Here is a 16,350-nt window from a genome sequence, read left to right on the forward strand (position 1 = left end):
CGAATTTGCTTTATTTTGTGTGGGGGGGAGGGGGGAAAGGTTTGTTTGGGTACTGGGGGGAATTGTGTTTGTGGCCAGGGGAGGAGGGAGAAATGAGTGTGAGGAGGGGGGGATTGAGGGAGTGGGATTGAGTGAGAGGGGGTAATTGAGTGAGAGCAGAGGGGAGAGGGAGGGAAAGTGAGAGACAGGGGGGAGAGAAGTACAGGTGTGACTTGCGGTGCGCGGGGGCAGCAGCATGAGAAAAACGGGCTGGTGGGGGGGTGGGTGTGAAAAACGGGCTGGTGGGGGGGTGGGTGTGAAAAACGGGCTGGTGGGGGGGGTGGGTGTTAAAAACGTGCTGGTGGGGGGGGTGGGCTGCTGACACGTGAGGGGGTGGGTGAGCTGCTGACATGTGAGGGGGGGTGGGCTGCTGACATGTGAGGGGGGATGGGCTGCTGACGTGAGTGGGGGGTGGGCTGCTGACATGTGATGGGGTGGGCTGCTGACAGGTGAGGGGGGGCTGCTGACATGTGAGGGGGGGGGGCTGGGCTGCTGACATGTGAGGGGCAGGGGGGGGAAGTGATGTGAGGTGCAGGGGGGGGAGAGAGTGATGTGAGTTGCAGGGGGGGAGAGAGTGATGTGAGGTGCAGGGGGGGAAGAGAGTGATGTGAGGTGCAGGGGGGGAAGAGAGTGATGTGAGGTGCAGGGGGGGAAGAGAGTGATGTGAGGTGCAGGGGGAGAGATACTGATGTGAGTTGCAGGGGGGGGAGAGAGTGATGTGAGTTGCAGGGGGAGGGTGAGAGTGATGTGAGTTGCAGGGGGAGGGTGTGATGTGAGTTGCAGGGGGGGGAGAGAGTGTCATATTGAGGGGAGGGGGAAAGTGTCATATTGAGGGGAGGGGAGAGTGTCATGTTGAGGGGAGGGGGAGAGTGTCATATTGAGGGGAGGGGGAGATTGTCATATTGAGGGGAGGGGGAGAGTGTCATATTGAGGGGAGGGGGAGAGTGTCATATTGAGGGGAGGGGGAGAGTCATATTGAGGGGAGGGGGAGAGTGTGTCATATTGAGGGGAGGGGGAGAGTGTCATATTGAGGGGAGGGGGAGAGAGTATCATATTGAGGGAAGAGAGACATGGGGGGGATGCTGACTTGGGGGGGATGCTGACATAGAATGGGCTGGGGGGATGTGGAGGGGAGTATTGTATGTTTGATGTGGAGGGGGGTATTGTGTGTTTGATGTGGAGGGGGGTATTGTGTGTTTGATGTGGAGGGGGGTATTGTGTGGGTGAGGGGGAGAGATGGGGGTATGAGAGATAGATGGGGAGTATCGTAAAGATTGATAGTGAGGGGTTCTGGGGGAGATATGAGGATGATGATGATGATGATGAGAGGTGCTGGAGGAGAGATGATGATGATGATTTAACCCGTGCAGCCCAAAAAAAAATTCCTTGGAGCAGTTCGGCCCTTCTCACTTTACGAGTTGGGCAGGCCTGATCTAAAGAAACACATTTTATATGTTTTATAAAACGATTAGAATGTAATCATTATTATTTACTGAAATAATAACATAGATTCGAAACGTGAATATTATTGCGCGTGTCCAAGAATAATTTTCCTCCCGGTCCTATCCTCACATTCTCTCACCTTTTATTCTAGAAAAAAAACTGTATATATATATATATATATATTTATATATAAAACATCCGATACCGTTTTCACACGAAATCAGAGGACATCACTCAGGTAAGCAGGTTTGTATTGTGAACAACATACGACACAGGAAACAGACGTTTCGGTCCCCAAACAGGACATTTTATATATCATATACAAATATTACTTGTGAGCACATTCACATGTCTTAGACAGGTCTGCAACCCTGCTTTTTGCCATTATCACCTAGCATATAGTGCTTCCACTGCAGCAAGGGATTCTGGGAAATGACATGCAAATGCCACCTTTTGTCTCAAGTCCATTATTACATGGAACCCTTAAGCCATGTAATCATTAATCCATGTAATCATTGAGGCCATGGGGCATTAATGTTCCGAGTTGTGTAATTCACCTGCATTCTTTATTAAGAAGCGATTTTTCTAAATCTCCACCCCTAATGCCCAAAGAGACTTTATCAATAGCAAATGCCATTAATACTGATGGATTGGAGTCATGTTTACTCAAGAAATGTCGAGCAACACGTGTGACTTTCTTATACGACTCCAAGTCTCGTTGGGCATTACGGATGTTCCGGACATGTTCTAACATGCGGAATCGAAATTCCTGTGTGCTCATGCTCATGTATACGAGGGGGCAGGAACAACTATGATAATATATTACCCCCTTTGATTTGCAAGTTAGAAAATACAGAATATCACATTCCTTAGCACCGCTGTTATCTCGAAAGTTAGGGGTTGGTGTCATAAACTGGCCAGCGGAACAAGTTCCACATTTAAAAAAACCTTTTTGTTCTTCGTTTAAGGAATGTGGGGCTTATCGGTGGAGTACAGTGTTATTTAGATTATTGTAGGAGGTTTCTCTTTCAGGTCCCAGCCTGATCTTAATCTGTCTGTTTTATCACATTCTCTGTCTTTATTGGTTTAATAAATGTGTTACTTTTTGCAATAAATCAGAGGGCTTCCTATTGGTTTTCTTTCTCTTTTGTGCTCTCATATATTTTTCCCATATCACCACCACCTGCCTTACTTTTTGGCTTTATTGTGTGGTTTTTGATGCTTATACTTAAATAGTGATTTTTTTATGCAGGTTTTTCGTATGTGTGTGTGTGTGTATAAATATATATATATATCTCCTATTTCCTCGATTCTAAGACACACCCTTGATTTAATAAAACCCCCACTATGTGTTTTTTAACTAGCAGACAATAGCATACATGTATCTACACTAGAGAGAGGCAGACACAGACACAGAATGGGGAGAGAGAGGCAGACACAGATTGGGGAGAGAGAGGCAGACACAGAATGGGGAGAGAGAGACAGGCACAAAATGGGGAGAGAGAGACAGTATCGGATGAGCGGAGAGAGAATGGATGGATGGGGGGGGGGGAAGGAAAGAATGGAGGGAAGGGGGAAAGCATTGTAGTGGATCGCACTATAACGGGGTTGAGCTGTGTGTGTGTGTATATATATATATATATATATATATATATATATATATATATATATATATATATATATAATGATTAGAAATATAAAAGCATGTCAATATTTGTAATGCATATTAATATAAAGTGGTCCTATAATAAACAGCAAAATAAGCAACTGTGGTGATGTAATAATAAATAATACTGATACGTTTTTGGTTGATCTGCAGCTCTCAAATCACCGATTTCTTCTTCCGCTTGTGAGGGTAATTTTTTGAGCGGATGTTGAGGTGCAAAGTGACTCCCAAGTTCATAAAATAGAGAATAAACCACAATATAGAACAGCTCTGTGATAGAGCAGGGGTGTGCAAACTTTTCCCGTGCACACCCCTGCCTGCTCTCCTCGGCCCCCCCCCCACCCTCTCGCCCCCCCCCCCCCTCGGCCTCATCGTCAAATGATGCGCGGATAACGTGACGTCACTTGACACCGGATTACAATGACGACGCGTCGCTGGAAGATGAGTGTATTATAGAGGCCTTGCACGGTCCCCCGGCATTTAATTTAAATGCTTAGGTGGAGAGTGTGGGACCTCTATAACTGCCACGCCCCCCCCCCCCCAGAAAATCTAGCGCCCCCCAGATTGCACACCCCAGTTTGCACACCCATGTGATAGAGCAGGGGTGCGCAATCTTTTTTCCCTGCGCCCCCCTGCCGGCTGTCCCCTCACTCCCGCGCCCCCCTCCCAACCCCAACTTACCCGCGCTCCGGCGTAATGACGTCACGTTGCCATAGCAACGTGACGTCACATGACCTCGCAGCGTCATTTTGACGCCGCGTTGCCATGGCGACAAAGGGAGGAAGCCGCCGGAGCTACGGTAAGTTAGGTTTACAGAGGCCCTGCAGCTCCCCCGGCACTTAATTTAAGTGCCTTCGGGAAGCGCGCGGGGCCTCTGTAAACCCCGCGCCCCCCGTCGGCAGTGTCGCGCCCCCCCTGGGGGTCGCGCCCCACAGTTTGCGCACCGCTGTGATAGAGAGTAGGTCAGAGAGAATGTGATTAATAGTGTGCACACTATTATATAGTTATAGTTAGTATAGTTAGTATATACATCCATACCCCGGTTTAAGGACACTCACTTTAAGTACACTCGCGAGTAAGGACATATTTTCAATAGCCCCATACCCCTGTGTCCATACACTCGCTTCGCGATTACGGAAATTATTCTGCCCTACAGACTGCCGTAGTAGTGACGCGCTGATTCCTCTCGCCCAATAGGCAAACGGCAGCTCGCGCATGCGCCTGTCAGCACGTCCTGAACAGCAATACCGGCTCCCTACCTGTACCCAAGCATCGATAAGTGGGAAAAAGGTAGTGCTTCACTTTAAGTACATTTTCGCTTTACATACATGCTCTGGACTCATTGCGTACGTTAATGCGGGGGTATGCTTGTAGTGCACAATAGAAATCAGTGTTTCCAATGAAAACACTTGATGAGTGATCCACATAGCGTCAGAAAGATGGAGCAGAACAACACAGGAGTGTAAATCTGTGTATACTGGAGACACAGGTGGTATATTGCAGTCACGAGAGGACTTTTGAAAATAAGCCTTCGGGTCGTTTTTACACGGCACACCCCAGCCGCCTTGTCTCCCGTTCAGCAGACACATGCGCTCGGTATACAGCAAAAAATATGTGCCCAATGGATACAAAATGGCGGCAGCGTCCGGGCTCGCTTCTGGGGTCAATGGAAAGTCACCATGTCACTGGGAGATAACGTTGTAGCTTTCTATTAATGATCTTGGTGGCCATGTTTGTAGTTTTTTTTTTTAGAAAACTAAAAAGAATGAGCGTCTTGCTGCTCAGCAGCCACTAAGTGATGGTCACTGCCGGATAACGGGGACCAGGTCCGACCTCTGGTTCAGATAAGCTTAAAAAAAGAATATTTGGAAGAGTATTGCTGCTTTAGAAGAGGAAACCCTTTATGGACTTAGGGGCCTATGCAGAGAGCAGCGCTAGAATAAATTGGAGAGTTTAAGAAAAAGTAGCTGTAATGGAGAGTTTTATTCTCCATATGCAGAAATGGGCGAAATCCGCTATTTTTAGCATTACTGCATGTGGAGAATTGTAAATGAGGAGATGCGCGCAGCTGAAAGGGAGAAAAAAAATCGCACATTTTTTTTTTCCCCCCTATAGCCGGCGAGCTCCTGCTTCTTGCCAACTTTAGTTGTCGGAGAAAATTGACGAAAATCGCGCCAAAAACAGCCACTAGATGGCGAGCGCGGCTTTCTGAATTTGGATATTTTTCAGACTGGCGAGATGTAGTTTCTCGCCAGCCGCGCGGCGAGATTTTCAAATAGAAAAAAAAAATGGCGCTTTTTTCCTACCTCGCCATTTTCAGCTGTTTTTTGCGCGATTTTCGACCGGAAAATGGCGAGATTGTAAATAGCGCTGCTCTCTGCATGAGGCCCTAAGCGTACTAAGCCTGAGTCATGTGTTTAGGGTGTTACAGCTGGGTGATAGGTGCTTTTTACCCAAATATGACACATAGAAATACTTTCAAATAACTCTTAAAGGTAAGTTTGTGAGCACAGTGAGCTGGGACTTGGGGTGGGGTTTCCTCTGGCTGCACCCTTTTTCTGATGTCAGTGTGCGTTCAGTAAACCCTGCACAGACACACACCCTGCCCCTCCCCTTAACGTTATTGGCTTTCTGATAGGGCAGGGTGGGGTAAGGAAAACGCTTGATTGACCAAAACCTCCTGATTCTGAGGTCACTACGGAATTCAACGTGTAATTAATGTCCCCAAGAATTAAAGCAGCCAAACCTTGCCACTAGCAATGCATAGTGAGATTTGTTTATGGAAGCCAATTAGACTGTTAAATTCTTTAGAAAAGCCTTTTTTTGTGGCCGGCTCATGGAAGCCGCACCTATTCACTGCTGGAAAGTCCTGCCGTTCAATGTTTGAACAATTTCCTGTATGAAGAGATTCACAAATGTAGTTGTCTCATATGTTTTTCTGCTTGGATAAGACAAACAAACAGCCCGTTTCTCTGCTCTGCTGGCGAGAGTTTAAAGCATTTAAGCTAGATAACAATCAGCACTCATAATACAATCATTTAAGAATTAGTTAGCAATACTTTGTGTGATTCAAATAGGAGTTTCATGTTTAGCAACCTATACTGTATGAGGCGTGGTCCCAGCCTGGAGCACTCCTTGCAGGAACATAATGTCCCGGGTTCAGAAAAAGTGGTGATTATGTATGAAACTTTCAGTAGTGCAAACCATACAGTATGCAATACAGCACACAAACCCCAGCTGGAATCCACTGCTTTCAAATGTTTTTGTCTTTGATGTATATACTCCAGCTGTTTTGTAGCAGGGGAACTGTAACACCCCTCTACCCCCCATCCCCGTTAATCTCCTGTTCCTCACTTCCGCTGAACATGGGGCAGAGGAGGAAAAGTACATGCAGATGTGGCAACAATGTATCATTCTTGCATTCCTGTGCTCTGCGCGGCATTCCCATGACTTTGCAGGGCGTGTTCATGATGTCAGGAGGCGTTCCGGTGACATTGTGAGGCGTTGCTATGATGTCAGGGAGCAATTCTATACCCCAATGTGTTTACCCAGTAATTATTATACTGATGATGGTAAAGGAGTGATGACAGCATTGCCACTATTCCTGTGACATCTACAAATCCTTACTATAACTATTGGTAGGCACCCTTAATACTGAGAGTGTCACAATCACACTACTACAAATACTTACCAAGGCATATGAGGTCAGTTGAGTCTTCCCCTTTGCAGTGTTTGATCAAACTACTTGCTGAAAGTTATTTAAGCCAAGTACAATGAGATTCAATTCTCTGATGTGATGGACTCATGTCATTTGTGATGTCATATGAGATGTCATCAGTTATATCATGGCGATGTCATAGGTGATGTCATCAGGGATGTCATACTGTATGTGACATCATGGATGGTGACATCGGCAAAGCATGGGGGCAGTTAAGGTTGTGTGTCACCTTAACTTCAAAATTTCCAGGCTTTTGAAGAGTTTGTTTATAAACCTTAACAGCACTTTAACAAAGTTTCTTCAATTGAACATAAATGTACTGTATGTGTATCTGTCTGTGTGTGAGATGTGTCTGTGTATAAGTGTATATATGAAAAAGTATAATCGTTAAACCAATTAAAATCTAGTTAGCCATTCACCAATGGGAACTAAGTTAGGGGTATATATGCATCCCACACCCATCACAAAGTCACTCCTGATGAAATCGATGAGATGAAACGCGTAGAGTGACGTCTGTACTACTGGCCGGAACCCCTGGAAGCCGATGACATCACTTCCTGTGCAGTTGGAACGCAAACCAGTGACACGCACGCCACGGAAGGAGGGGAACCAGATACACCATCTATCCGGCTGCTGAGATCCACTGCGTGTGATCGAAATGCTTTTAAACTTTTGAAATCATGTGAGTGTAATACCTTTCACTTACCTTTTATAAATTCTTGGATTACAGTCTGCGCTATGTCCAGTCTTCTTTTCTAAGGTCTCTTGGATTCTATATGGGGCTGAGATTGATTTCCTGAATACAGTGTGACATCCATACTCTGGGAAAGATACCTTTACGTGCCTTTAACCTTCTCACACTTGTGAGTACATCTGCATTAGATCAGCCAATTTATTTAATTTGTCACAGCAATATTGCACTATCTATATACATTTTTGTTTTCACATATCCCTGCGCTTCCCGGAGATTCATCCCTAATTGTATATATGTATGGTAATAAAAGAGCCTGTGTGTGTCTGTCTGTGTGTGCGGGGGGTGTCTGTGTGTATGTGTATGTGTATATATATGTTAGCCGAGCTTTAATAATCAAAAATGAATAGACAATACCGTTCTGTGGCTAACGAAATGCTTTTATTTGTGCGAGCTTTCGAGATACACTGATCTCTTCTTCCGGCGATGTTACAATGAATAAAGCAAGCAAGGGTTTTACTTAAAAATAGTGCATCCTGGAATGTTCTCTGTGACTGAAGCCAATCCCTCCCTCCTGTGTAGTATACGATTTATGACTTGAGGTGTTAAATAGTCCCTGAATCTTAGTGATGTAAGAGTGTGTGTGTATGTATGTATGTATGTACAGGCATACCCCGCATTAACGTACGCAATGGGACCGGAGCATGTATGTAAAGCGAAAATGTACTTAAAGTGAAGCACTACCTTTTCCCACTTATCGATGCATGTACTGTACTGCAATCATTATATACGTGCATAACTGATGTAAATAACACATGTGTAACAGGCTCTATAGTCTCCCTGCTTGCACACAGCTTCGGTAAAGGTAGGGAGCCGGTATTGCTGTTCAGGATGTGATGACCGACGCATGCGTGAGCTGCCGTTTGCCTATTGGGCGATATGTACTTACTCGCGAGTGTACTTAAAGTGAGTGTCCTTAAAGCGGGGTATGCCTGTAAATATAAATTTATAAAGAGCCCACAGTAGGTGTGGAAATGTAAGAGGGTGTCGCATTACTATTAGTGTGTGTAGACACTATGTGGGCCCTATTGGTATATAGGGATGGAATTACATGGAGTACTTGTATGTTTAAGAGACAGCTGTATGTATGCGCAGTATGTATAGAGATGGCCTATAGCACTCATGGGAAGAGGGTTCTCTTGTGTCAGTGACTCATGAAACTGCGGTCTCGGTTTAGGCCACCGCTAAGTGTCCCAAACAGTTGCATAAATTTGTATTCATGCAACCGTCTCTTTTTTGGTGTTCTAAGATTACCTTTGAGTATGGCCACCTTCAGATCGTTCATCTTATGGCCAGAGTCTGAGAAATGTTCGCCAACAGGACTGTCTCTTGTGATGCTGTGGCGATGCAGATTCATTCTCTTGTTTAGCCCCTGTCCCGTCTCACCTATGTAGTAGCAGCCCCCTGGGCATTTCATGCACATGATGAGGTACACAACATTGCTGGAGGAACAGATGAACCTTCCTCTGATTTTGTACTCCAAGATTCTTGTGTGGTATTTGTATTGTGCCCGCTGGTGGAGCATTGCTCAGGTTTGCATCTTGCATCCTGGCATGGTCTGTTCCCGCATTCAGTTGTACTGTTGAATACATCAGGGCCCCGCTTCTCTGCGCTTCGCTTTTCGGCGATCCGCCGATACGATGGCACCGAGAAGGGGGCTGCCATCGTTGATCCTCAGTCACGCATGCGCAGAATGGGCGGTTGCGCCCGGCGCACATGCGCAGACCGTTGTCTGCGCGCGCATACCGTTGTCTGCGCGTGCATACCGTTGTCTGCGCGGGCATACCGTAGTTTACTCCTCAACCATCATTTTCTTGAGATTATGAGGTTGTCTGTATGATAATAAAGGTGTTGCAGGGAAGACCTGTTGCAGTCTTGTATCTTCCTGGAGAATGGGTTGTAGTTCCCTGGCGATCTTGCGTAGGGCTTCTAGGTGTGGGTTATATGCAGTGGTCGACAAATCACCAAAAAATCTACTCGCCGAACAAAAAAATCTACTCGCCACCTAGTACCAAACGTGTGCTGCTTGGGCCAATAGGAGCTCGCCACGATGTTAAATCCACTCGCCCGGGGCGTGCAAATGTATAGGTTTGTCGAACACTGGTTATATGTGACCACCAAATGTACCCTGTCGCTTGTCTCTTTCTGTCTGTATTCAAGGAGATCACTTCTTGGTATTCTGGTGTCCTTTGTGAATTTGCTGGTCTACAATTCTGTGGTTATATCCACGGTTTATGAAATCCGATCTCAAGGCTTTAATCCGCTGGCCTCTGTCTGCTGTATCGGAGCATATCCGGTTGTATCGTATGGCTTGACTGTAGATGGTTGCATGTTTGGTGTGTGTCGGGTGGAAGCTGTTGTCCCTCAAATAGCTGGCTCTGTCTGTAGGTTTGCGGTATACAGAAGTCTGTAGTTGGTTGTTCTTTATAGTAATGGTGGTGTCTTGGAAATATACTTTGTCCGGGGAATGGGTGAGTTTGAGGTTGATGGTCGTGTGGAACTTTTTGATGTTCTTATGTAACTGTAGGAGGTCCTGTTCACCAGAGCTCCAAATCAGGTGGATGTCATCGATTTTACCGAAGGTATGTAAGGGGTTTCAAGTGACAGGAAGAAAGAAAGTCACTTTCCAGTTTTGCGCAGAACAGATTGGCATACTGTGGCGCCATCCGAGTACCCATAGCGGTCCCGGTTGTCTGGAGGTATGTGTCATTTCCAAATGTGAAGTAGTTATGGGTCAGAATAAATTTGATGCATTTAGTCACTGTCTCTTTGAGGGGGCCTGCGGTCCCAGAAAGATGGGATTTCAGCCTGCAGACACTTTATGGGACCGCAGGAGCCACTCACAGTGGCAGTTTTGAAAGGTTCAGTCCGCCATCTTGATTCAAATGGCGTCCAATTGTATCCAAACACAGACACAAACCTGTTCCTTGATGTCAGGAAAGATAATGCAAAATGTGGTTAGAATGTCTTAAGAGGCGTCCAAATGCATAGGGAACAGACAGGCAGCTTTCCAAAATATATAGTAGATGGGCTCGTTGATCAACCACAAGGCAAAACTTTATTAGGGTAATGTAATTGTGACGGTAGGGGTAAATATGGCTGCTGTTAATAAAGGTTAAGTCTGCCATTACCCCTACCTGTCAGTAATACATTGGTATTGTATTATATGTTATGTTTTGCTTGGTTCCAGCGCCTCAGGAATGAGGGGTTAACATGTTTGCAGTAGAATTGTTGCAAATGTTATGTTGCAGTTCTACCCACCAATCAGGGCCCGGCATGTAGGCAGCTCCTGGCCCTGAGTGTTGCAATATTATATATTAAGTGTATAGAAAGGTGGGGAGGGAGACCCCTAGCAGACAGGGAGGGAGACCCCTAGCAGACAGGGAGGGAGACCCCTAGCAGACAGGGAGGGAGACCCCTAGCAGACAGGGAGGGAGACGACCCCTAGCAGACAGGGAGGGAGACCCCTAGCAGACAGGGAGGGAGACCCCTAGCAGACAGGGAGGGAGACCCCTAGCAGACAGGGAGGGAGACCCCTAGCAGACAGGGAGGGAGAACCCTAGCAGACAGGGAGGGAGACGACCCCTAGCAGACAGGGAGGGAGACCCCTAGCAGACAGGGAGGGAGACCCCTAGCAGACAGGGAGGGAGACCCCTAGCAGACAGGGAGGGAGACCCCTAGCAGACAGGGAGGGAGACCCCTAGCAGACAGGGAGGGAGACCCCTAGCAGACAGGGGGGGGGGGGAGACCCCTAGCAGACAGGGAGGGAGACCCCTAGCAGAAAGGGGGGGAGACCCCTAGCATACAGGGAGGGAGACCCCTAGCAGACAGGGAGGGAGACGACCCCTAGCAGACAGGGAGGGAGATCCCTAGCAGACAGGGAGGGAGACCCCTAGCAGACAGGGAGGGAGACCCCTAGCAGACAGGGAGGGAGACCCCTAGCAGACAGTGAGGGAGACCCCTAGCAGACAGGGGGGGAGACCCCTAGCAGACAGGGGGGAGACCCCTAGCAGACAGGGAGGGAGACCCCTAGCAGACAGGGGGGGAGACCCCTAGCAGACAGGGAGGGAGACCCCTAGCAGACAGGGAGGGAGACCCCTAGCAGACAGGGAGGGAGACCCCTAGCAGACAGGGAGGGAGACGACCCCTAGCAGACAGGGAGGGAGACGACCCCTAGCAGACAGGGAGGGAGACCCCTAGCAGACAGGGAGGGAGACCCCTAGCAGACAGGGAGGGAGACCCCTAGCAGACAGGGGGGAGACCCCTAGCAGACAGGGGGGGAGACCCCTAGCAGACAGGGAGGGAGACCCCTAGCAGACAGGGAGGGAGACCCCTAGCAGACAGGGAGGGAGACCCCTAGCAGACAGGGAGGGAGACCCCTAGCAGACAGGGAGGGAGACCCCTAACAGACAGGGAGGGAGACCCCCAGCAGACAGGGAAGGAGACCCCCAGCAGACGGAGCCTGCAGAGAGGTGTTGCTCTGACAGCGAGAAACTGCAGTGTGCAATCCAGTGCTGGTCTCAGGTCTGAAAAACAGTCCTGTAGGCACTGGGCAAAGAGAGAACAGGGGAAATCTCTACAAGGAGGTCCATGCAACCAACTAGGTATGCAGGGTATGCCCCGGTGCAGGGTATGCCCCAGTGCAGGGTATCCCCCAGTGCTGGGTATCCCCCAGTGCAGGGTATCCCCCAGTGAAGGGTATGCCCCAGTGCAGGGTATCCCCCAGATGCCCCAGTGCAGGGTATGCCCCGGTCCAGGGTATCCCCCGGTGCAGGGTATGCCCCGGTGCAGGGTATGCCCCAGTGCTGGGTATCCCCCAGTGAAGGGTATGCCCCAATGCAGGGTATGCCCCAGATGCCCCAGTGCAGGGTATGCCCCGGTCCAGGGTATCCCCCGGTGCAGGGTATGCCCCGGTGCAGGGTATGCCCCGGTGCCGGGTATCCCCCAGTGCAGGGTATGCCCCAGTGCAGGGTATCCCCCAGTGCTGGGTATCCCCAGTGAAGGGTATGCCCCAGTGCAGGGTATGCCCCAGTGCAGGGTATCCCCCAGTGCTGGGTATCCCCAGTGAAGGGTATGCCCCAGTGCAGGGTATGCCCCAGTGCTGGGTATCCCCCAGTGAAGGGTATGCCCCAGTGCAGGGTATGCCCCAGATGCCCCAGTGCAGGGTATCCCCCAGTGAAGGGTATGCCCCAGTGCAGGGAATGCCCCAGATGCCCCAGTGCAGGGTATTCCCCAGTGCAGTGTATCCCCCGGTGCAGGGTATGCCCCAGTGCAGGGTATGCCCCAGATGCCCCAGTGCAGGGTATGCCCCGGTGCAGGGTATGCCCCGGTGCAGGGTATGCCCCGTGCAGGGTATGCCCCGGTGCAGGGTATGCCCCGCTGCAGGGTATGCCCCAGTGCAGGGTATGCCCCGGTGCAGGATATGCCCCGCTGCAGGGTATGCCCCGGTGCAGGGTTTGCCCCGGAGCAGGGTTTGCCCCAGTGCAGGGTATGACCCAGTTGGGTATGTGTGATGTTTGTGTGCTTTGTATAGTTGTGGATATACTTTTCCAATTAATGAATTTTATAAACTCTTGCGTTCAGTCTGGCGATATTGATCGTTGGTATTAGTCCTGGTCTCCCGTGACAGTAATGTGATTACCCCATGGAACATCATGGCCAGGGGGGCAAAGGGGAAATTATAGACCCCCCAGCCAATCGAGTAGAAAGATCTCTGACTATTGTGTGTGCGTAGATAGATGTATATATGGTGTGTGTGTGTGTGTGTGTGTGTAAATGTATATATGGTGTGTGTCTGTGTAGATGTAAATATGGTGTGTGTGTAGATATGGTGTGTGTGTGTGTCTGTGTGTTTGTGTGTGTGTGTGTGTAGATGTAGATATAGTGCGACAGGTGCCCCTTCGCCGAGGGGCTCCATGCTGCTATTCTGTGTTTAGTGTGTATCTGGTGTGTGCCTCTGTGTATGGTGCGTGTATATGGTGTGTGCTTCTGTGTATGGTGCATTGTGACAGGGTGAATGAACGTCACCAGCCATATACCTGGCAAACCTATGTTTAGGCTTCCAGTGCAGCAGTGAGGAGGTCAAGTTTCAGTTGAGAAGGGGTGCTTAATTAGTCTGACCCCAGCTGCATAATCAAGGTGTTTTAAACCCCCCAGGCTGTACACACATGCAGTCTAGCTGGTCATGAGACAGGACTGAAATACTGAAGAGATTACTGCTATAAGGTCTGTTTTTCAAAGTACATGTGTGATGAACTGTCTGTGTCCTGCATGCTGAAGAGAAGCTGCCTTGTTTTCTATGCTGAAGAGAAGCTATTTTGTTTTTGTCTGCTGAAGAGAAGCTATTTTGTTTTTGTGTGCTGTAAGTTTTTAAGGATCAATAAAAAAGTCTTATTAAGAGAACCCGCGTATGTGGTTGCATGTACCCTGCAACATATGGTGTCAGAAGTGCCGGGATTTTGAGAGGCCCCTGCAGTTGAGGGGCCACACACACACACACAAAAATGAGAAAAATGGAAGAATTTTTAAAAGAGTTTCTGTGCGAGCAGACCAGACAGCAGGGACTGTTAATGCAGTAGCAGACCAAACACCAGGGACTGTTAATGCAGGTGCAGGCCCAACTACTATTGCATCAGCAACCCAGCTCCTAACCCAGCAGCAGGCAGCACAGGATGAGCGGATGGTGAAGCCGCTGACCCAATTCCAGGAGTCTGCCTAGTCCAGAACTTGCGAACAAACCCCCGGCCCTCCTGAGGAAAATGGCTCCGAACGAGAATCCAGAGGCTTTTCTACTGACATTTGAAAGGGTTGCCGAAGCTCAGGGCTGGGCTGCAGATCGCTGGACAACTGCTTTGGCCCCGCTCCTCATAGGGAAAGCCCAGGCCTCATATCAGGGCCTCCCAGCAGATCAGGCAATGGACTACCAACAAGTAAAAGCCGCCATACTGGATCGCGACATACTCGCCATACAACCCGAGGAGCGCACTAAGGAGGCAATTCTTGAGCAAGTGGTTTTGGAACAATTCCTACAGTTAATACCCCCTTCCGCCCCCTCGTGGGTAAAACGCCATGCTGATGAAACCCTAGCTTTGGCGGTCCGACTCGTTGAGAACTTCCTTGGGGCCGAGGATCAGACGAGTGCCTTGGACCCGACGGATCCAACTTCACCATCACTTGCGGATACCCAAAGAGGGAGATTGGAACAACGGGGAAACTACGGCCCCTCCATACGCAACCGCCAAGTGCCACGAAAGGAGCAGTCCTTCCAACAAGGAAGAAGTCAAAACGCCAGGCACCGCCGAGACCCTCATCCCCTTCCTCATGACGGCTTGTCGCCAAATGAGAGGAACTTCCGAGGACGTCGCCCACAGGACCCACCAGATGCCTGGTCTCCAGTATCCGGTCCAGCGGAGCGCCATCCGCGGTACCCTCCTGCGAGGGAACCCTCTCCATGTTCCGCCTGCGGAGAACCAGGACACCGGCATGTGGACTGTCCAGAGATGGATTGTTCCTTCAGCAGGACCGTCGCCTCAGCCTTCACTGGAGAAAGTTACAAGCCCTGACTACTTCCAGCCCAGGTTGGGGGAAAAACCATCCAGGCCCTTGTAGATTCGGGCTCTGGGAAAACACTGGTCTTCCAGGAACTGTTACCGCCTAACATGTGTTCTTTTGACTCCCCATGGAGTATAGAATGTATTCACGGCGATGTAAAACGGTATCCGACAGCCAAAATCCGGCTACAGGTAAAAGGTCAGGAGGCCTACCTCGAATTAGGAGTCGCTCCTTGGCTCCCTGCCCCCGTTGTGCTCGGCCGGGACTGGCCTATCTTTTCGGACCTAATGGCTCCAGTCTCTCCTGAGGAGCCTTATTCTATGGCTCAGGAGAACCCTGGCAAACTGTTCCCCTTCTCGGCAGACCTTTTTCCCAGTAGACACCGGGTTCAAAAGACTCGGAAGCAAAGACGCTCTGACAAATGGGACTGGTTGCAGAAATCTGGGTTTCAAGGTGACCATTCTAGTAGCCAGAAGTCACAAGTGATGGCTGGGGATGGCCAGAGGGAGGGGGATATGGGCCCTGGAGATTTACCAGACCTATACCTCCCTGATTTTTGCCAGAGGCAAAGGGAAGACCCAGTCCTTGCTAGACAGTATGATAAAGTGGTAAAAATTGATGAGCAGATATTGAATGCACAGTGGGTGATAGTATTCCCCCATTTTGAATTATCGAATGATATCCTGTATAGGGTGAATAGGCAGACACAAACAGGGGAGGTCACCAGACAGATATTGGTTCCCAAGGCGTTTGTTAAATCTGTGTTCACTCTAGCCCATACTGTCCCTTGGGGTGGTCACCTGGGCAGGGATAAAACATTGGACCGTATTTCTTCCCGATTCTATTGGCCAGGGATGCATAGTGATATTGCTAAGTTATGTGCGGCATATCCGGAGTGCCAGCTAACTAGTCCGAAGGGACAAAAACCAGCCCTTTTGGTTCCTCTACCCTTGGTGTCAGTTCCCTTTGAGAGGATTTGGGTAGACTTGGTAGGACCTCTAGAACGTTCTGCGAAAGGACACAGGTTTATTCTTGTAATAGTTGACTATGCAACAAGATATCCTGAGGCGTTCCCCCTGAGAACAGCAACGGCGAAGCAAGTAGCCAACAAGTTGTTGGAGCTGTTCTCACGGGTTGGACTTCCCCAGGTTATGTTGACAGACCAAGGTACAAATTTTATGG

Source organism: Ascaphus truei, chromosome 10, assembly GCF_040206685.1.
Source record: "Ascaphus truei isolate aAscTru1 chromosome 10, aAscTru1.hap1, whole genome shotgun sequence".
Lineage (NCBI taxonomy): Eukaryota > Metazoa > Chordata > Amphibia > Anura > Ascaphidae > Ascaphus > Ascaphus truei.